Source organism: Haemorhous mexicanus, chromosome 2 (genome assembly GCF_027477595.1).
Source record: "Haemorhous mexicanus isolate bHaeMex1 chromosome 2, bHaeMex1.pri, whole genome shotgun sequence".
Taxonomy (NCBI): Eukaryota; Metazoa; Chordata; class Aves; order Passeriformes; family Fringillidae; genus Haemorhous; species Haemorhous mexicanus.
This window is the reverse complement of record NC_082342.1, coordinates 81253793-81275062: the sequence shown is the minus strand read 5'-3', so window position 1 is coordinate 81275062 and position 21270 is coordinate 81253793. Positions and strand designations below refer to the sequence as shown.

General features: G+C 39.4%; 1 long non-coding RNA gene across 1 annotated transcript; it reads right to left on the bottom strand.

Annotated features, from left to right (window-relative positions):
• Positions 1–5808: 5808 nt before the first annotated feature.
• On the bottom strand, positions 5809–15652 carry LOC132323705 (uncharacterized). Its single transcript, XR_009485414.1, has 2 exons — positions 14018–15652; positions 5809–13076 (listed from the first exon to the last, which is right to left on the bottom strand). It is a non-coding gene; the product is annotated as an uncharacterized LOC132323705 (long non-coding RNA).
• Between the last annotated feature and the right edge of the window lie 5618 nt (positions 15653–21270).

Genomic DNA, 21270 nt, shown 5'->3' with positions numbered 1-21270 from the left:
GTGTGTACAGAGTAGCCCAGGTTGCATCTTTTCCTTCTGCAGATGCAGTCATAACAAGTGATCTGTAAATAGGCTCGAGTTGGGGTCAGCAGGGGTGAGATGGTCTCCAGGACTTTCTCACATACAGGTCTGGATGGAAAAAGAAGTGTTGAACCATGTGCTTGGTCAACTTGGATGCAGCTTGAGTATTGATCTTGCTCTTTACCAAAGTCAGATATGTCCACAGTTCTGCAATACATTACCTGGTCTTTTAAATATGTATGTAGATGTTCCCTAGGAAAACCTCCTTAGTCATAAATCTTCAGCCATCAAAACCTAACTAGGAATTAGTATACAAGAAGTCTCCAGATATATAAATGTATTTATTTATATAAATGGTAAGAGTTTTTAAAAGATCATTTGTGTCATCACTGCTTTCAGATGAGCTGTGCAGAGTGCAAGATGAGACAGATAAGCAGCTGAAATATGAAATTAATATGTAGACATGAGTTTGCATGGCTGAACAGAAACAAAATCTCCTTCAGCACCAGGTTTTGTGAGCAAATAGTCCTGAATGAGGAGTTTGTTCAAAATCAGGACCTCTACATATTTCAGTGTCTTTCCCATTTTATTCAACAGAATCAAGAACTTAAAGTGACCAGGTGTGTTCTGCTGATGGGTTGAAAATTGATGAGGTGCTACAACACACCTAGTATTTACAGAAATTATGACATTTACAGCACAGAGTGTATCAAGAATTTGAAGAGGGTTTGTGCAGCCATTTGGGAGAATGCATGGGAAGAATCTGCACAGATATGACCTGATATAGGAGATGGGAATTTAGAGATGATGGAGAACTCTCTAATCAAAACCAACACACTCAGTAATCTTAAGAATTATACTCTCTCAGATACACATCCACTCATCCACATTTATATTCTATTGCCAAAACGTACTATTAGATCATAAAATCTGATCTGCAGTATGTTAGACCTATTACTTCATCACCCAATTAAATCTGTACACAGCCCAATAACTTCTGTTTGATGAAAGGATAATTTGTGTTTGACTAATGCATAACTTCTAGAGAATATCTAGTCTTGATCTCACAATAGCAGGAGACAGAAAATCTATTGCATGGTAGTTAGTTTGAATGGTTAATCCCACTCACTGCCAAAAAAATAAAGGTATCTAACTTCTGTCCTGGATTGACTTAGCTTCCAATTCCAACCACATTTCATTCTCTACTAAATTCAAGATCACTTCAGTGCTCATGTTTTCTCTCAGGAAAGGGATTTATATACTCTAATCAAATCCCTTCTCAATTTTATTTCTGATAAGATTTTTAAGGGGAAAAAAAGAGGGTTTCCAATTCTTAAATCACTTACTGAATTTTTCAGCACTTTCTCCACTTTTTCAATGGTTTTTGAAAAAATACCAAAACTGAACCCCTATTCTAGCTGCTGTCTTGGCAGAACAACACCTGCAAGTGCTGCCACCCTTCTACTCCCATTCATTACTTGAATGTTTTGACAGCCAGGTTGTGTCCCTCATGGCATAGCATTTTCTGGGGAGAGGCAGTAGAGTTCCTATCTGCAAAGACCACACTTTGTAGTATACTATCGACTGGGGCTTTTATTGTTTGGCAAAGCAAAAGCAGCAGCTCCTTTTCCTGAGTTCTTTGCTTTCTTGTTCTGAGTGTTTTGCTCCTGCAGTCTTCAGGGTGTCATGGGAATTTCTTAGAGCCACACTGTCCTGCACTCCCACTCAACACAGCTGTTTGGATTTTCCTCATTAATGTCATTTCCAGGTACCACAGAGCTCTTCTTCATCTGGAAGAACTCCCCACTTCCCAGGCTTCGTTGTTTCTCCCGGGGGCACCCTGACTCTATGTCATGTGAGCCTGCACTCACACCAGCACCCTGCTACTGCCATCCCTCTGGTCTCTACCCCAAGAGCACAGCTGTCCTGGCTGGAACACTCCTGCATGCAGCTAAGTTGAGTCTGTGTCAGACCATGATCCCAAAGACTGAGCTGTTCACATCAGAGGGCAAAGATAGCTGTTGTCTGTCCAGATTGTCCCACACATATAAGTTAGAAAGCAGTAAGTTTCAAGATGAGATGTCCACTACATAATAAGCCTTTTTTAAGAAAGCAAAAAAACCAATACCCAGGCTTGGAAGTGACAGGGAGGAGAGACAGGATGCAAGAGTGAGATGGAAGTGTGAATATGGTGTTGAATTATCTGAGGCTTACAAGTCGGCAAAAAGAAAATGCCTGAAGTAGAAGTTGGCAGCTGAAATCTGTACTGGGGTAACAACCTATTGACAAGCCAGAGAGAAGAATTACATGAGGAGCAGAGGTCACTGTCAGCCAAGGGGAGACATGAGAGATGCTAAAGGGAAGAATTATATTTGTTCTGAGGAGGGGGAGCATAGACAATCGAACACACGAAGACTGCCAGCAGTAGAGGCTGGGAACAGAGACAACAGTCTGGCTGTAAGGACTGTTCCCACTGTTCTCAGCTTACAGCACTGAATCCTTAGGGAGAAGGAGTTTTAGCCTCCCACAATTCAAAAAATCCTACATCTACCTCTGAGCCCACCTATCTTTCAGATAGTAAATTTGCTCTAATATCAAGCCTAAAATCCACAAAACAAAAAAGTAGCAGCCATCTCAAGGCATTTTTCATTGGGTTATTTTAGCTGGCGGCTGATGCCAGTCAGAGCTGTACTCACCCCTCATATATTTCTAAATTAAGTGTTAAGGAGAACTCAAGGCAAATAGGAAAAGTTCACCAAGGAAATGACAATTTGACGACTGAGTTTCTTTTTCTCAACTGATCACTGGGGCTTCTTAGAAGGATGGGTACTGTATTGCTTACATAGCTTTTAGCCAGAGAAGCAGGTCAATATTTCACTCTTGCACTACTCAGTGTGGGCAAGCAATTAAGATACAGCATTGAGGGTAAAAGATGGTGAAAGCCAAAAATCACTGTCAAAGACAATAGGTCCCTGTGATAAAAGAACCTCATTCAACAAAGTGATAAGTTCACAAAACCTTGCAATACTGGTCGAATGCCAGGAATCAGATGTTAAACAGATTAGAGAATGGACTGGCTTGTCAGCTGCAAGTTGAATGAATGCAGAAAGCTTCATTTTGGATCAATGATCTCCAAAGCAGGCTAAAGCCTGCTGGAGAGGGAGCACTTATACCCCAGCTTCTGTTCCTTATGCCAGGAGGGAACCACAAGCTGCTGATACTCAGCTCCAGCAGAGGTAAAGCAGCTTCCCTGGCTGCTTGAGGAACAGAACTTTATGGCGTTTTGTTTTCTGAAAACCCACAGTGTCCCCAAACTACCAGATGATTATCAAAAGTTTAAGATACATGCAATTTGTCTCCTTGGAGTACTTCACAATATTAGCTTTAGGTTTCAGAGTGTTGAGTGTTAAATTACTCATCACAAACAAAAGTTCTGCTGCAGGATAGGTGTTGATAATAATGCCTGATAGCTGTGCATAATGTTTCGTTTGGCAGAAGGTAGTCTGACTACTACAGGAAGCAATTGGCCAGAGGATCTTGTTGAGGCACAAATAGTCAAAATGCAAAAAATTTTACATGAGTGAAAAATTTGCAAAATGTGGAAATGTGAAGCTCTGACTATTAATTCCCTACCAAATAAAAAAGAGCTTTTCCCTTACCGGTGGATTTATCTCCTCTGCAATGTAAAGAGAAAAATGAGAGACTGAATGGAGACTCTGAAGACAGGCTCTGACAGAGATGGATATTTCCATGCAAAACAGTTGTGCCTTAAGGAGCTTTTGCCCTGTGGTCATCAGAAGGCAAATGGGAGTTTATGTGGGTGAACAACTTCTCATTAAGGTAAAATGTGAAATAAACTGCATACAGGACAAAGTGGGAGAGAGAGAAATCAGAAGAGCACTGAAGGAAGTATACCAAACCATAAAATGAAAAAAACCATGATATCCTCAGTCTGATCATGAGGGCACCAACACAACATGATTAGAGAGACAAGGGACCAAGGCAACAAATATTTCATGGAAGGTATTTTCCAGCAGACACGGAAGTTTCCATCATAGGCCAAGGCGAAAAAAATCCTTCTCCTACCATTGTTCAGTTCCTGGTCTGTACTGTTCCTGGTCAGTTTCCATTGCCTTAAAGCCCAGACCAAAAGAAGAGCTGGATATTCTTTTCTCTTTGAGAATCAATGGCTATAGAAGAAAATATAAGAGACACTTTGCAATGTAGGCAGCCAAGAGAATTAAAGAAATATGCATAACATGGCTGTTTCCTACTGTCAACAAAGAGAGAAACTCTGTGAGAGATGGCTGATGCCAAGCATTTTTCAACACTTGATATGTCAGCAAGGTTCTGGCAGGTGTCCTTAGGAAAACAGAGCACTCGTCTGAGCATGTTCAATATCCCCTTGGGAAATGCTGTTTTCTCTGCTGTTTTCAAGACTGTGTGAAGCACATGGTGCATTTTTACTAAAAAATAAAACCTTTTTCAAAATAGGTAAACCCCTGAGATTTACCCATTGAAGGTCCTCATGTTAAAAAAAAAAAAAGGGAGAATACAGCTTTGTTATTCTGAGAAGCTTTGGAGAAAACCAGCTTTTCTGCACTAAACTTCAGCAAAACGTCACTGTGGAAGGGAAATTACCTACTGCAGCTGGTCACACTATGGCACAGGCTGTCACATTGCCTTTGGCAGAAGAGAGAGGGACACAAGGACTGGAGCCCAAAGGGAAGAGTCCTTCACAGGACTGTTGATGTTGGGTGTAGATGCACGACTGGCACCCCAGGAGCAAGAGTGTGCAAAGATGGGCAAATGACATAGAATCCAAGCTATGGTAAAGAGAAACTGAACAAGTTAAATGAATCCATGTTCTGGAGTAAAGAATTCTGAGAGTGAGCCTAAATTAAGTGGTGGCCAGATGCTTTTAGGAAGGTCTGGACAGAGATCTCCTACACCATCATAGCCAAGATCGGGTTTTATGCATCCCACTTGCTAACAGGTGTTAATTTACTCAAGAAGAGTAGGAGGAGAATTAGACTTAGAGTGTGGGTGTTAATGACTTTCATGTTTTTATATATGGGAGGTCAAGGTTAGCCTAAATTACCATAAACCGCTTTTTTCCACTGCTGAAAAGGAACTGTTAATTTTCCCATTTCCATGCATTCCATTTCCTATTCCCATACAGGGATTATTTTTCCGGGTACAAGAGCATCATTTGCAAATTAAATATGAATGAGGAGATATTTAATTGTTCAGCCATAATCTTTGTCATCTGACAAAAAGGTGGAAAAGGGTAGCCTATGTCACATTAACTGCTTGAAAACTTAAACATTTACAGAGGATACCGCTGAAAGTTTTTGTTTTAATTGGAAACGAATTAATTAATGTTAATTAATTACATTACTTAAGACCAGACACAGGCGTTATTATCAATTTAAGAATGATCTCTAAGAACTGTCAAAACTTATTGATCATGAGCACAAGTAATTTTCAGAGAAATTCAGGTTTAGACATGCAACTGCTAGCACCACCTGTCTGAAACATGACAAACACCTAGCAACAGCGCATCTCATTAAAGAATTAAAATCATGCTCTCATCATGCTCTGATCTTCATTTTGAACTGTTAGGCACCAGGACAGATCCAACAAAAGATATTGTGATCTTCTGGAAACACCTTAAATCAGTAGAAAACTTAAAATAAAGCATGAGCATGTTTAAATAACAACATTAGAATACACATCTGATTGGTCATATAGAAGGAGAAAAATAAAACAATACAGTCAGTCAAGTTCGTGGTCATGGGACTCTTTATTAGAATGACAGTGGGATTATTTATGCCCAAGCACAATACATTGAGCCCTGAGGTCAAATAAGGTAGCTCAGTGTTGGCAGAATGCAGAGATATTCCGGCATGGTGAATTGCCCATTTTCCTCAGACAAGTCTAAAACTGAAAACAGTTGCACCATTTTGAGATTTCTGATTCCTAAACATAAAATATTTGGGACAGATGACCTTTCCAGTGTTCTGTAACACAGGGAATACTCCACACAAGAATGTCAAAAGACTCCCATTGTGAGCTATTTAATAGATTTCTCATAAGCATTTTGCATTCTGATGTTTATTGCTAATTTTTGATGGCCATATGCTTAACTGTGAAATGAAGATGGGCAAACTTTATCTCCAGGAAGGCAGAGTAACAGCCAGTTGAAGCTGGGTGTTATGTTCTTCAATGCTTCATATTGTGTAAGGTTGACCAAGCAAAACTCAGACATGGAGTGGAGCAGGTCTCTGCCTGGTTCTTTGGCTCAGCCATTGCTCAGAAAAAGCATATACTTCTCCTACAGCAAACCTAAGATTATTGTTTTCCCTCCTTTAACATTGTCTGGATCATCTATCCAAGATAGGTTCTTTATCCCTTTGAAGAACTTGCTGCAGAGCACACAAATGGTTTTTCAGCAGACACAGCTCCTTTTTTTCTGTTACATCTGTTTTATACAGAGAGATTGCTCTTTCAAATCTTACTGCTGCATTTTTCTCTCAACAAAAAAACTTCTCTTGGACTTAGGGATCTTCCTTTTGTTTTCCTTATGCTTACTTCCATTTATATGGAACTTATTCTTGTTATATTCTCTCTCCTCTCATTCTACTTCTACATTACTTTTGAATGCTCAGGTACTGCTAATTACCAAAGCTAGAGCTTTGGTACAGTCGCATCTCTGGCTGCTTTATTGCAGTAGTAGTGGGTAAAATTATTAAAAAACAGTCTTCAAAAATTTTAAAGGCTCTTTTTGTCTCTAGAATAATACCAGTTTGGACTTCACCATTGCCTTTCTTCTCCTTTTGCATCTTGGCTAAGGTTAATTTCTTCAAAATCTCTCATTCAGAGACAGTCAACTTGCATCCTTAGTGAAGCTCCAAAAGTTAGTCTAGTCTGTACATCATGTCCTTGAGGGTAATTAACAATGATGCTGCTACCAGCTGCTGCCCTGGACATTATGTTCTGATTTTGAAAGTGCTCACTCCAAAACCACTCTGGGTACAGTGGATGTGCAGTCCAGCTCTCCTGTATTACAGGCAAGTGTTCCAACCCCTGGTCTGCCTGGCAAAGGAAAAAGGACACTGCACATCCTCTCACAAGAATTAGCCCAGCACTGCAAATACATAGCATCCACATATTTTCTGGTTGAAAACAGAGAATGAAGTCTGAAACACAGTGGTAGAATTATAAAACTAAATATTGGAGAAATTAAGTCTTTTTTCTAAAGCAATACTTGCATGGCATATCAGAAACATTTGATTTCACCCTGAATTGAAACAATAACAAATTCTCAGATGTCAGCACTTCTTACAAAAATGATATTCCATATCTCAGCTGGTCTTGTCTAACAGGATTTTCTCATTAACCTCCCTAAAAGATAGCATTAATACCTTCATGAAGACTTTTATTTTTCTCTCTTCATTACATTTCTTTAACATGTTGGTATACGAGTATTGACTTCATAATTACCATTATTATGCTGAATATAATGAAACAGACAATGATGTCTTATTGGAGAATCTGATTCACCCTCTATTCCTTTTGTTTTATATTAAAGCATCATTACAAAGTTACAAAGTCATCTGGTCCACCTAGGCCTGCTCAAAGCATGAGATACGGAGTTGCTCAGGGTATATCACTAAATCACCCAGGCCTGTAGGATGTGAAAACTTGTAGAGGGCTTAGAATAAGGACTTGCATCTCCTGTTTATAGCACCTGTACTTGCATAGTGCTGTGAATCATTTTGAGGTGTAAAGTACATAAGTAGCTTTTCTGTAAGACAAAACTGCTTGCTTTACTTACTTGCACATGGTTGACATACAAAAGCAAATGACATCAATTTACAACAGGTAAAAACACACAAAAATGTACAGCCACTGGGCTGGGTAATGGACACAGAGAAGAGGAAGGAAACCTGAAACAACTGTGCTCACCAAATCAATATGAGATTTCTCCTGTTCACTCTTTTTATTCCCTAACTTTGAATTCCAGAGGACATCCACGTTTTTCTGGACCTGCCTTTTAGACTGCAAGAATTTAGGGCTCATATGTAGTTTTCTGCATCCCACAGGGTCGATAAATAAAAGCTAAATAATAATGAATGTAATTGAAGGATTAGTATCAATATCTCAACAGACACTGCAATTAGCAAGGACACCATTTGCATGTCAAAAGTTTTTACGTAAAGTAAAATTAAAATAACAAAGTGATATTCTCTATTATCACATCTTCCTCCCATTTCCAGATGTGTTCTCTACTAAAATCCTAAACATGGTGCAAGCATGCACTACTCTGTCATGCTACTGTTATGTTGCCAAACAGGTAGCATGAATTTCCCTCAGCAAGCTATAAAAAGTGCAGAAGTCAATGAAGCAGGATTTATGGTTAGAGAAAGAGATTACAGAATGAGACTTAAGCACATGCTTAACTGCTTTGCTGAGCTAAGGCATATATGGGGACACTGATAACTTCAACACTTGCAAAATCCTTCATGATAGCCAACCACCATTAACCCTAAAATGGTTATATCAAAAATCATGCCAGAAGCTTATTAACAGAGCTTTTATTTTTAATGGAAGTTGAACTGCTTTGCTACTGTATCCTATTTCTGGGTTTCTATCATGTTGTTGCATAGATAATTTAGACTGATAAAAATTTTTGTCATGACAGCTCAGTTCTGCAAGATAGTATTGTACTTTTGTTCTTAAGGAATAGATCCTAAACTCCAAATAGTGTAGAAAAAATAAATAAAGGGTTGAAATTGTTGTCTTTTTGAGGACAATGGATGAAATATTAAAAGGAATATGTTTAATTAGTAATTCTTCTCTGGAACTGTCACGTGTCATTATTTTAGAACAGAATATAGATGCAGTGTAGAAGCAGTTTTTCTACAAAGGCCGGTTATAGTTATGATAATAATGCAAGTTCAGTGGGGAAGTGGTATAATTATATGCATGGCTTTGCAGCTCTGGGTTACTGATTCTTATCCAGGTCAGAAAACTAATAGCAGGAATTAATTTTCAGGAATCACAACTGATTTTAGTACTGTTCAAGACACTTAAATAATAAAAAAGGTGACAGTGTAGTGTTTATTCAATACTTTACCATGGTGAATTATTGTATATGCTATAGAATAAATATGCTTCAGAACAAACCAATTCTCTCAAAATTTTATCTGAGACAACATGTGATCAGAAAGTCTCTCACTCTTTAGCTAGATTATTTTAAATATATATATGCCCAGACAGTCTCTTGCATGAAGATTCTCACACGCGCAAACTCTCTGATCCTCCCTAATCCTTGAGCTGTTCCTCAAGATGTTCTAGTCCTTGTGGAGCTGCCTATGGATCTGCAAGGTATCAGGTCCCAACAGTGGCTGACAGCTGGACTCCAGCCTGCTGTGTCTGTAGTCATTTCCTTTCCAAAGCTCACAGATTTAGGCTGGAAGTCTTCACCTCTCCAGCTGAGGACTCCCAGCTACCTGTTCTGGGAAACAGAACCATTGACCTTGCATATAATGGAGATCTAGTCATAAAATACTGCCTTAAAAAAAAAAAAGAAATTATGTCACAAACTGAGAACTGCTATTGATTTACTGGTGCAGATTATGTTGTCTGGATATTTAACTACTCTATCACAGCTAGTGGCATCCCTTGCTTGAGACATGTGAGACACGTGGCTTCCCCTGGGTATCTCCTCCATTTATTCCAAATTTTGTGTTGATTCTGGCAGGTACTGTGTATAAAATCTACACTCTATATATACACACTTCTTTTCTGAAAGAGCATGATCTTGATCAAAGCATCATTTTGTCTTCCTACCTTTCTATCTGGTCAGCCTCTTTTCCAATGTGAAGGACAAAGAGGAGCACGAAGTTGTATGAGAAAATCACAGTGCAACTGAGGTAGGAAGACACCTTTGGAGACTGTCTAACCCAACTCTCCTGATTATATAGGGTCACTCACTGCAAGTCGTTCAGGACACTATTTAAATGGGGCTTAAGCACCTCCAAAATAGGGGAGCAAATCTCTCTGGGAAACCTGTTCCAGTATCTGACCACCTTCAATGTAAAAAAGTTTTCTTCTTATGTTGAAATGCCATTTCCTGTGTTTTAGAATGTACTCATTGACCCTTGTCTTCTCACTTGGCACCTGTGAGATGTTCCTGGCTCCACCCACCTTGCACCCTCCCTTCAGGTATTTATGTGCATTCATAAGATTTCCCCTAAGTCTTTCTTCTCCAGGCTGAACAGTCCCAGCTCTCTCAACCTTTGCTCATAGGATGGATGCTCCACCATATCCTTAATCAGGCTCTTAATCATCCTTGAGGCCCTTTGCTGGACTCTCTTCAGTATATCGATACCTCTGTTGCACTGAGGAGCCCAGAACTGGACCCAGGACTGCAGATATGTCTCACCTATGCTGAGTATAGAAAGGATGACTTCCTTCAACCTACTGGTGATGAATTCCTGCTGGGATAATGCTTAAGATGCTGGTAGTCTTTGTGTCATTGCTGGCTGATAATTCCCTTAGTGACCCCCAGGACTCAGTGAGGAGTCCCAGGCATCCTGTCAGCCCCAGACCCAGACAGCTGAGTTCTCCTTCAGGAGCTTAGTTTGTGTTAAGATCCCCAGTAAATCAAGATGGTGCTGGGGATATGCCCTAGGGTAACACTACTGCCAGGCATCATTTCTGGTCCTGTTTCCTGCACCCTTCTGCACAAGAGAGTGCCCAAACTGCAGTGCCTGTTGGCTGCTTCTGTCAGCTGCAGTGTCAACTAGGTAGAACAAAGGATTCTAGAAGAAGGTAAAGCTGTCTGGAGGTTTCCTTAGGACCCAAGTGGATTGCGTGCAGGAACAAAACTCCTGCCACAGGATTTAAAGCAAAGTAGCTGCACTAAGACACACTACGTTATCTGTGAACTTGCGTCAAGTTGAAGTAAGTTCAACAAAGCAAGAAAAAAATATAAAAGAAGAAACAGGGTGAAAGGAAATGACAAGAAGAAGGTCAAGAAACAGCAATTTGCAGATTTGCAGGTGAGGTTTGGAAGGGGTTAATTACTATGCTTCAAAGCAAGGCAGTTGCAAGACCCAGTTTTGGTAGGGAACAAAGCTCCAGTGCAAATAAACAAGTGCTGACATTAGTGAATGAAGAGAGTGATTGTAAAAAGAAAAAAAACAAACTCAAAACAAAATACAAAACCAAAACAAAAGCAAACAAACCCTGAAACAAATTCTCAACAGCATCATTCTCACTAGGAATGGGGCAAGAATTACTCTTTCTCTTTCAAGGCACTTCTGTACAACATCTGGACAAGCAATCACATATACCCCTAATGATAATCCAAAAACTGGCACAAAAGCAGCAAGAAAGTAGGAGTCGTAAATGGCAGACCTGAAAGATGCTTTTAGCATCCAACAGAGTAGTTTTTCCCACAAACCACTTGCCAACATCTTGACACATAAACACCTCTATATTTATACAGTATGTGATTTATATCTTGCCAATTGCAATATATGTCTCTTTAGGGATGGCTCCTATCCATACTGGCACCAGCAAAGAGCTCACAATATTTCTGCTTTTCAGAGATTAAAAAGAAAATAACTATGTGGTGTGTCAAAGGCAGGTAACAGAAGCTGGAAATATATCAACAGAAGCCTTTTAACACTAAAATACTAACAAGGCACCTGATATGCAGATTGTTCTGAAATTCATAACTTTTGAAGATAAAGCAAGCAATTAGAAGGTTTTTCTTCTCTTTATGTGATGATTTATAACAGTACTATCTCTAAGAAGACATTGTGCAAATGCCTTTCCTTCTTAAAGGATTTTACAGCTTAAACACTGTGCAAATAATATAGAATAGACACCATGAACACACCTGCCTCCTCCACCAGGTTAGTGAAACAAGTCCAGAATGGTGCATTCTGTGTGACAAGGCAGAGGCAGTTTGTGCCTACCATTATGTCTTTGCAGTGGCTTGAGGACAGAGCCTCAAACACATGTTAAAAAAGGAAATTTTATCACCAGAAATGGTCAAGATTTTTCTTGCTTTTGATGGAAAATGCCAGCTCATGAAAATTGAACCTATTTTAAGGACGCGTCTTTGAGAGCGCCCTAACTCGGGGCAGGTGTTTGAAAGGGCTGAAAGAAATAATTTTAATTGATTAAATTAAATCTCACCATCTCTTTGAATGGTAATCCAAAAGAAAACACATGTAGAAATTCAAGTTGCTCAGTAACACATCTTGTGTTTGTCTCCAATGCTCTTTAGAGTGACGTGCCCCACATTATTTAAGTGCAGTCCTTCCTTCTGAAGCTGGGCCACTCTCCAGCAGGAATACAAGTGTCAGGGCAGTGGGTGGGAATACTAGCAAGTAGACTAACTGTTCTTGCTCTGAGTGCTCTGGATATGTATTCTGCTTTCTAAAGATACTCTCTACAGATATGGTTTATTCTGATAGTTTGCAAAAACTGTGGGCTAGTTTCACACTTTCCCTCTTCTGTGTAGAAAACAACCAGCACCAAAAACAAGACAAATGACAAGATTCATGCAAAGAAACCCCAAACACAGTATCGCCCTGTGCCTTTGTGGTTTTGAGCCTTATTGAGGGATGGATTTATGCCTCATGAGGGATGGATTTATGCCTTTATGTTTATGAATCATTCCTTACAAAATCATCACAGTTTATAGTAAGGAAACTAGGCAGAGATATCTAACGGTGTTTGTTGCTGAAGAGAGGATAGTTTTAGGGCAAACATTGCACTTCAGGAAAGATCAGGGCTTGATGGACACTGTGTCTGGTGTTCAGCAACGGTGCCAGCAGTTAGCCCTGACTTCTCCTTGTGGTTTTCCATCCATACCAAAGGGACACTGAAAGCAATGTCAACTTCAGCTTGACCTGGCATGATGAATATCCACCAGTTAGACTTTATGTTAAGACATCAGTCTTAAAACTGCCAGAGGTAAGAAGCTGGCATATTTCCTTCAGCCATCCCTGTTCCACATGTGCTAACTCCTAGCAAAGGAAAAGCATAAGGTTAGAAGGGATGTTAGTGGTTTAAATGACTCAACAAGGAATCTATTGCCAGTGCACTCATCTGTCAAAACCTATTTCTTTATCTCTACATGATCAAGGACTATATTACCTTTTCCATGACTGCTGAGACAAAAAAAGAAAAAAACAAACCCACAAACAAAAAAAAAAAAAGCAAGAAAGCAAAAAAAAAAGCAAAACTAATATCGCCACTTACAAAACGTAATTATGTAAATCAAAGCCAAGAAATGCCCTTTCAAAACTCAGTTTCCTGAAGTTTGAAAAGCAAAAAAATTAGACCCAGATATCCTGAACAAAGAAAAATAAATCAGGTACCAAAAAACTTTCCCAATCACAGAAGAAATTTTTGCTCAAGTAAAACTTTGTGAGCTGGCCCTGATCTGCACTGTGTTTCTGGCACAGGTACATATAATAAAGAATCTCAACCTTCCACTTTTGGGGGCCACTAGGAGAAAAAGGGACTTAGCCAAACATTTTGGCACTATTACTTATGATTACTTAATATAATTACATCATTGCTTAATATAACTTATAAGGTCCATTTTCCAAGACCTCTCTAAAGATCTTCTGGATAACATGCATAACAAAGATCTGTATTATTTCTGTAATGCTACCAGATTAATCTAACCTGCTGATTGTCATCAAAAGAAAATGTACTCTGCAGCCAACACATGTATGTCAAAATTAGCAGAAAGGTTTTTCCCCTCACATATTAGAAAATGCTTTCTTGACAGTTAACAAAAAAATGTGATTTGAACCAAATATTTTCGGCACCTCTGTTCAGTAACATTTGTACTTGATGGATTTTAATTTGAATAGGGAAAAAAAAGCGTATATGTTCTTGTAAAATATATTCATGGATACAAAGTTTTTGCAAGAAAAGCTAGAAATATGTTCTGTACCCTTGTCCAATAATGTTGTAGCCAGAACCTGAAGACGCAAAGAGGTCAAATGTAAAAAAAAACCTGTGGATGAGAAAAATAAAAACACATGCATTATAAAAACTATTAATAAATATATTACAGCTGATTATGCACATACCAAAAACTTACACTCCCAATTTCAGACATCTATGTTAAAGTAAACATTGTATCTAGTAGCCTTTTCATCTAGCATTTGCGTCCCATATATACATTTACATATGTAAATACGGTCTGATTGTTTGTCAGTTGTGTCACAATTTTGTTTAATGTTGTCCTCTAATGTAAATCCCCTCAATATATTTGTAACAGAATGAAGAAACAATCCCATTGTACATACACACATATCTAAATACATATATATAATGCATGTTCTATTTCTATTCCCCTTTCCTGCTGAACTTGTTTGGATGCTCAACTGGCCATGCTGATCTGCACTGTTCACATTGACAAAGAAACTGCAGGTGCTGTCAACAGACAGCGAGATTGTTCTAGACTTCAGCTCTACAAATATTTGGGTTCAGGACTGTAGAATCACGAACACAGCACAAAAGTAATAAAAATTGAGCACTTTATCAAAGGCCAATAGCAATTTCCCAGCACTCTGTACCAACTCTGCCAGCTCTGCAGGGATAGAGACAAAAATGGGAGAAAATTACTATTTCCAGTGGCCTTTTCTGGATGAGGTGGGTTGGTATAGTGCTCCTGGAGTCAGTTATTTTCAAATATTTTCACATATATGTGACTGTGTCTCGGAGCACTACACACACGAGTCCCATGCCATTCTGTGTACAGTGTGGGTGCCAAATTTAGATCTTTCCTAAGTTGCAGAACAAGAACATCTTCTTCCTATTTCTACATTTTTGGCCTGGTTGAAATAAAAGGCTTTCACATTTGAGCCGTGCTGTATTCACACCCCAACCTGTAATCAAAAGTCTGAACGTTGTAAAAAAAAACACAGAACAAAAATCCTCCACAGCTGCCAAATTCATAAACACCAGAGCTGTTCCAACAAAGTAATTTTTTAAACATTTCATGAAAATTAAATTAAGAAAATGTTGTTCGTTACCCCCTGGAGTAAGATTTCACGGCGCGTTATTACATTCTGAAGTAGTTACCACTTTGTTACTGATCCGGGCTGGTGAAATGGCACTCCAGCCCTGATTCCCCGGGCTTAGGTAACCGAGCAGGGAGTGGAAACCTGTGAGTCCTCTATTCAGGTTGGTAAACACGGTCTTGTCTGTCACTCCTCATTGTTCCTCTTCAAAGTACAGTCGCCACCTTATCTGGCAACAGCTTTCTTGAAGAGTGCTGCTCATGTGAAATAATCTTTCACCACCGAGGCCAGCATTTCCTTAACACAAGAAGAAACATTTATCTTGCTGTTAATGGTTAATTAATTTTGAAAATGTATATTACAACACAATAAAAAAAAAAAAAGAGAAAGAAAAGCCAGGCCGGACAATGGAGCAAAATGTCTCTTCCTCAAATTGACTCCTATTTAGTTCTTCCAATGTCATCCAAAACACAGATAACTTTTCTTTCATGAATTGTTCTCCTGAATGATTTATACATGTTGTGTTATCTGAAGCCCTTTCCAGATCCCCTGTGGTTTCAGCCAGCCATCAGCTGCATAATTGTTAATTTTAACACTATAAAAGGTTCTGATGCCGAGGAGATAAAGCGTCGGAGGAAGAATTAATTGAAATGTATCTTCCAATCACACTGGTTCCCTACTTCCAGCTCCACAAAAATTATACATTGGATTTGAGGTTAAAATAAATTTACATTTGTGCTACCCATAAAGCTTTTGGACTAGTAGAAAATAGATAAGTTAATTGTTTCTAAAACCCATAAAGGGTTTATCCTGAGAATAATTCAGGGCAGTCTCCCGTTCATAGCCCACAGCACCGTGAGCAGCCGGATAGGAGATTCTTCCCAAGCTACTGCAGACATAATTGGTCAGGAGACATGTGACAGAAGTCTTTTACAACAGCAGGTGATAGACTGACAGAAAAGGAGCTCAAGCTCCACCAATATTTAATCTGGATATTAAACACTCTATGCTTCCCAGAGCCACTAATACTTTTTTTTTCTCCAGTGTTCACTCTGCCTGTACGCTTCAAGTGAAATATTAAAGTAAAGCTACCAGGTTTTGATTCTTTCATTTACATTTTTATCATAAATATATAGAAAATGTGCAAAATTAGTTTAAAAAGTTATTTGGAGGAATATAGTTGGGGCACACAAATTCAGAGATTATGGGATTCATATTTAATTTACAGTTAGATGACTGCAAAAAGCTAACCCCATTTAACTGAGGCCTCTGAAATGGCCTATATCTCTGCCAATCCTTTGTTTAAACATTATCACTTTTATCAAATGTCTTTTGCCAGACTCTTTAGAAATGTACTGAGATGTAGATTTTCTGGGTGAAGAGGAGAGTAAAAAGCAGCAACAAGGTCTGATGCTTTGCTTCTTCATCCTCTGTTCAGCTATATCAGAGCACCACCTTCCCACCTGTAAAAACCCCAGTTCAGACCTGGCACAGGAAAAAAAACTGAGGAGTTTCATCTCAGAATTCAGGAAATATTTGTCCACAAAATAAAAAACTGCATTTCTGCCATAAGGAGGTACAGTGTAAAAACTGAAAAAAATTTGACATGAAGGGGGACTTGGAGAAGATGAGAGGGAAAGCTTGCACAGCACCTGCCCACACTGTACTTGGATTTAGTCCATTTCTTGAGTCCTACTTTCACAAATACCAAATTCAACAAACACAGTGTAAGAAAATACCCATATTAGAATCTGCTTTATGCTAAGATGTATTATCACTTGAAGAACATTTTATTGCTGAGTAAAATACTCAGCATTTTCCCTAACTATTAGGTCTCTCACAGGAAATAACAGCATGTTAGTTATTTCAAGTCACAGAGCAAATGCAAGGATTATGCATCTTATATTTTAGGACACAAAGACACAGCACTCCAAAGCAAACAAATATGCCAACTGAGCTGAGAACATGTTTATATATTACAAAGAATGTTGTGTTAAGAATGTAAGAGTGTCATCAAAAGCTCTCCTCAGCTAAGTTCAAATATGGCAAACGGGGCCAGAAATGGGTAAACTTTCGTCATTATGAATCATGGAAAATAATTCCTATTTCTCAACAATCCATGTCTCTAATTGCATTTTCTGTATAAGCTGAAAGTAGGTAGGTAGAATTGTATGCAGAATCATAATGCAGCAACAAAGCAGCAATGATTTTCTAAGCTTGGGGTACTGGGTATTTAATTTTGCTTTTAAATCCATACTGTGGTGGCCACTTATGCACACAATAGAAAAGGAGACATGTCCCAATCAGTTTATAAGATAGTCTGAAGAAAATGTGTAACAGAGCAACCAGATAGATATAAATAGAATAATACAAAGAAATCTAATCTACTGCAAAGCTATAATTCAATCCTTCTGCAACACAAGTGCAAAGCTAAACAGGCTTATGAATAGCACAAAAATACATATAGACAAAATTGTATAGCCTGTGTCATCAAATAAAAACCTTGAATTATTGCTTATCAGTGCTATTTCACTTTAATAAAGGAAAAAAATCTAATGATTATGTCAAGAAATGAGCATTAATAAATTACAATTTTGTATTGAGCACATATGAGGAATGATAAGATTTACATGCTCCCTTTTTACTCTCCCTTTCTCCTCCTTCTTATCCCTTCTATTTTTTTCCTTCATATGTTGATGTGTTCATGTCAGAGGCAGGGAAAAATGAATATTGAACATAGGAGGCAAATTCCAGTCTTGCTTTTATCTTGTGCAATTGTCCTGATTTCAGTAGGTATTTGTCTCTTATCTTTTGACCTGAACACATCATTTAAGTTCAGGGTCTTGTGATTTTTTTTTCCTTTAGAAAGAGGAATTTCATATGGAATCAGATCTCTCTGATAAATCCTAGTTATTTGCAAAGTCTTTATGAAGTATCAGTTCCCCGAGATGAGGAAGATGCAAGTGTTCAGCTCCAAGCCTTGTTTCTTCTTTTTTCTAATGGCCACAGTCTTATTATTTAGTATAGGCCCTACTAATTTTTCTATATTTATTCTTGTAGGGCTTTTCTTCCCTCTTCCATACACACAGAGACATGCATACACATCCTGTTCAATTCAAAAAACCTGTCAGCTAAACCCCTCTGCTACACCCTTCAACCTGAGCAGCCCATGTGTATACCATGGGTTTGAACAGTGACATATGCTTTTGTTTGGGGAGAAGGTCGCTCTTATTTCATAAAGCAGATTAACTGTTCCTTACAGCTGCATTAAAGGAAGCCAGTGGTTACACCCATGGCATCAATGACATTTCACCCAACCCACAACACAAGGAATGTAACTCAGAATAGGGTATAGCCTGAGATGCGAGAGACAAGTGCCATCAGAGATGTAGAACAAGTATTTTTAGATAATTGGCATGCTACATGACAGTTTGGAGAGCTAAACATTATTCGAGGTGAGTAAAGGCCATTGTCTGCAAACGACTCTGGAGAGGTCATTGATAGAAATGTTACTGTCTGTGCTCTGTCTAGCTGCACTCATGGCTGGGGCAAGAAACAGGCCCTGGGACAAATTATTGTATTGAGCCACACCTGTGAGAGCCAGGAATGACAGCTGTAACTTCAATCAGGAGTAAATAGCTGAGCTTTGTCTAACTGGGGACAGGTCAGAAAAGCATTCAATTATTTGTCTTCAATTATTTGTCGCTATAAGATGAATGCACATAAATGCACTGTTTTGCATTAACCACTCATGTGAATGACCTCTTTCATTTTCTAGAAGTAACTCCTCTGGAGTTTCACACTGAAGGTGAAGGATTCAATATCAGTGAAATCAAGTCATTACACTTGAACACCTGTGTGCAAGTTTCGGAAACCTCAACTTTGTAGCTTTGTTTAGACAATCTTAATGTCCTATATAAATAAATAGACTGTTTTTTTCCCCTATTTTCCTAATTCTTTTAAAGGTTGTATTCAAGATCAAAGTGATTTCCTCATGGACACAGATATGCATTATGGACAGGTTTATCTTGTTGAGGTGGAGAACCTATTTTCATAGTCTGTCCTTGAAAACTAATGGTTCCAATTCGGTTTTGGGTGTCACTGATAAAGATTGTAGTGCAGCTTACATATCTGTGCTTCTTAAATTTGTTGTCATTTTTATTGAGGCAAATGATCTTGGCACACTATTTGCGGTTTCATCAATGACAGAGACAATGAGACAAATTGTCGACAAAGATAAACAAATGGGGTGCCAGGGATTTCTCCACAGAAATTTGCCAGCTCAGTGGGGATCTGGTCAAATTCGTTGGACACACAGGCTATTAATGAAACTCAATCATTAAGATATATGAAGCTATAGCAATTTTACTGCAACGGGTTTCAGTTCTGTGGGTAAGTGTGTTCCTCTCCGCTGCGCTTCTTTAATCCTGGGAAGTGTTTAGGAGAGTCAAGAGGAGCCAGAAGCTCGGAAGTGCTCATGGGTCAGGTGATTTTAAGGAGCCTTGAGGAACTCATGGGAAGTGGGGGGGTGTGGTAAGCTGCACGTCACGAGTTTGGGTGTGACTGCAATGGGGCTCGGAGCTTTGGAGACGTGTTTGTGGGGAAGGTGAAGAAGGACCTGCACATCTAGTCTCAAAACCGTCCAGCCAGAGACTTGCCAGTTGCAAGCGCAAGCAGTGAGGGAAAGAAGTCTCCCTGGGCCCTTTACCTGTGCTACCACTGCCTCTGCTGGCTAGTGATCCTACTGCAGTGGAACCTCTCCTGCAAGTCTGCTGGGTGGGAGAAACTCTGCTTAGGACTGGGATGAGTGAAGAAGTCATACATGGATTTTCCCTCTTTGTTTCCAGAGGTAAAAGGAAAGCTTTAGGCTCCATTCATACCTTGTTGATGCTCCAGGCCAGATCACACTGGCTGACAAAGCCTGTTACAGGCTGCTCTGTAATGGCCTTAGACATTGATAATTACTGATAAATCAGCTTCAAACGTCTTTCTTGGTACTTCATTGTCATAAGTAAACATAGTGTACAAACAAACTGCCAGTAAAGACAGATCTATGCCAAGTCCTTCTGATTTTGAAATACTATTTGTTGGCTGCAGAGCAAAAGAAGAAAGGCTCCCTTCCTCCCACCGTTGCAGCTCTGGAACTGTGATCAGCAGGGCTGCTGAGGGTGGCAAGTGGCTTCAAGAGCTGGTGGCAATGGTGTTTCTGTCTCAAAGGAGAACTTAACTGCATGGCAATTTTTATTTCAGCCCAGAATTACCCTCTCAAAGAGAGTAATGTAGTGCCTTCCTTATGTGAATTTCAGCAACTGGCACATAGGATGAGGTTTGACAAGTAGCTTATGCTGATCTTAGACTCTGCTGCTGCTGCTATGGAAAGCCCCATGTTTCTTTCTGTATTCACCCTTCCACTGACACTCATTTATCAGTGTCAGCAATCAAATGTGTGTTTGTGCGACAGGTGAAAACTGGTGGTTTTGTTCTTTTTGGGATGGTTGTTTTTCAGCTGGATCACTCAACCAATCTGACCACAGCTTTCAGTGCTGGTGCAGAGGAGGAGAGGGATTCTGGAAGGAAGGCTCCAGGGGTATGTGTCTTCAAACTATAGTATGGATATCCTTCTAGAATGTATTATATCCTTTCCTAGCAATGATGTTTGTTTTCAAAAAGGGCTTCCCGTTTTGGTCCTGGTGCTGCTCTATCTAGATGCTGACCTTCCTTTTGGAAAGAGCTTGGAAAACCTTGCAGTGACATTGCATGGCATTGCAATGTCTTGTATGCACTATCCCTGCATTCCATCAGACACCTCACTGGTGCAGAGTTTTGCTGTCGAGTTCAACGAGGGGCTTGTCTGGAGGGCTTATGTTCAGATCAGTATTGGACTCAGCTCTAGGCCTTAGCAGGAAATACTAATTCTAGCAGATGTGTTGAGTGCAACTGTTCCTGGTTAACTCAGGGACAGCTGCTCTCTTTGAACCCAAGAGCCTGGAGAGATACTGTCTAAAATTTCTATGGGTGGGTTGGAGGCAGGCCCATTCAGTGAGGCATTCCTGTTGATATCACTTTGAAATTCACTTTGTTATTTCCCTCGTCTCCTATCTGCCAGGACTGAGATTTGTTGGCCCCTGCATAACTCAGCAAGGCTTGTTTTTGCAGGTTTTTTCTGGATGAAAAGAAG